Here is a 1,942-nt window from a genome sequence, read left to right on the forward strand (position 1 = left end):
GCCGGGGGGGGGGGGGGGGGGGGGGGCTGGTGGCTGAGCATCGACCTTTGAACCGGGAGGTCACGGCTCTCGGTCAGGGAACACAGCTGGGGGTCCCCAGTGTGGGGCGTGCGGGAGGCAGCCCGTCCATGATTCTCATCGCTGATGTTTCTCTCTCTCCCTCTTCTCCTTTCCTCCGAAATCAATAAAAAAAAATTTGTTTAACCTTACAAAGGCGTGTCTGTGGTTCCCTGTCTTTGGACACGTAAGAACTTGAGGCAAAGAAATGTGGACTTAGAAGTCTGCAGCCAGCTTGCTCCCTGCAGGCTCAAGATCAACCATCCCACATATATATATATATATATATTTTTTTTTTAAATAAAAAAGAAAGGTTTCCTGAAGGGCCATGGGAACTAGAGGTGGAGGAGCGCGGCTCCCTGAGGGAGCAGCGAGCCCAGCCTCTGGGGCTCAGAGGACGGGCTGGCGGAGAGAGGCCCGAGGGGCACCGGTGGGCAGCGGGGGCTGCGGGCTTCGCGCTGGAGGCTTGGCTTCGTGCAAGTTGAAGGGAGAGGGTAGGTGGTTCAGAGTCGGGGCCACGGCCCACCTGCATGACTGGGCCAACCAGGTGAGCTCCCTCCACTGCGCTCGGAACAGTGTGGCCCATAGACGTAGGGATTAGTGTAAATTTTATGTTACTATTGAAAGGAAGACTCATACAGAGCAGACATCCCTGAAGCCCTTACTGTGTGCCAGGCATGGAGGTGAGTTGTACATGACTTGTCTCCACCAGCCTGGGGTGGAGGTGCTGTTTTATCACCCTCTTACTAGAGACAAAAAGAGGCTTAGCCCTGGCTGGTTGGCTCAGTGGATAGAGCGTGGTCCTGCAGACTGAAGGGTCCTGGGTTCGATTCAGGTCAAGGGCACATGCCTGGGTTGCAGCTCCATCCCCAGTAGGGGGTGAGCAGGAGGCAGCCGATTGATGATTCATTGATATTTCTACCTCTCCCTCTCCCTTACTCTCTGAAATCAATAATACACACACACACACACACCAGAAGAGGCTTACCAGAGTTGAAGTCATTTACTCAAGGTCACAAGTAGTAAGTATGGAGCTGAATTAGATTTGAGTTTCAGAAAAACCACTGTGGCCACCGGGTTGGCAGAGACTAAGAGGCCAGACCCAGAACCGGACAGTAATCTGGGTGAGAGAAGAAACTGACCTGAAGTAGGATAGTGGGAGCAGGAAGTCATTTATTCATTCCTCTTAATGTAAGGAAGCAAGCAAATTCATTTTAGTGCTCAGTGCTCTACCAGAAACAAAAATGAAAAACAGGTCGGGGACACGGTAAGGGTGTCCACCTAGCCTCTTCTATATAACATTGTACTGGTGGTCTAGCCAGGGTGATCAGGCAAGAAAAAGAAAGAAAAGGAATCAGATTGGAATGGAAGGAGTAAAACTGAACTGGACAACCAATGGGTCGGGGCTGCCTGTCACTACTTGAGCCTGTTCAGCAGAGACAGGGATGAGTCACGTATGAGCATTTATTCCAATAATGCCAGCAGTATGGTGTTGGGGTCCAGCCCCAGCAGGTCCAGGGGTTCCCAAGGTGTGGACAGAGTCGGCGAAGAATGAACGACAGGGAGGCAGCGTTCAGTTGATCAGCATAGCGAGGTTCTTTTGCCAGGTTCTGTCTTTATTGTCCTGTTACATCTGTATTTATACCAGTTGATTTTAATCCTATCCATTCTATTCCAAAGGTTTAGGGCGTTTGTTATCTCCATTCCAAAGTCACTACTCTATTATTCTGTTAAGCTACAAGTAAGTAACTGAAGGAGATTATCCTAAGTGATTGTTCCTAGTTAAAGTGATTAATTACCTGCCTGGCACTTAGTTAAGGAGTTTTATTCCCTTTCTTAGTCCTGTTAATCCCTAACTCCAGGGAAAAATCCCACCTGGGGAAAC

The sequence above is a fragment of the Myotis brandtii genome, unplaced genomic scaffold (genome assembly GCF_000412655.1).
Source record: "Myotis brandtii unplaced genomic scaffold, ASM41265v1 scaffold523, whole genome shotgun sequence".
Taxonomy (NCBI): domain Eukaryota; kingdom Metazoa; phylum Chordata; class Mammalia; order Chiroptera; family Vespertilionidae; genus Myotis; species Myotis brandtii.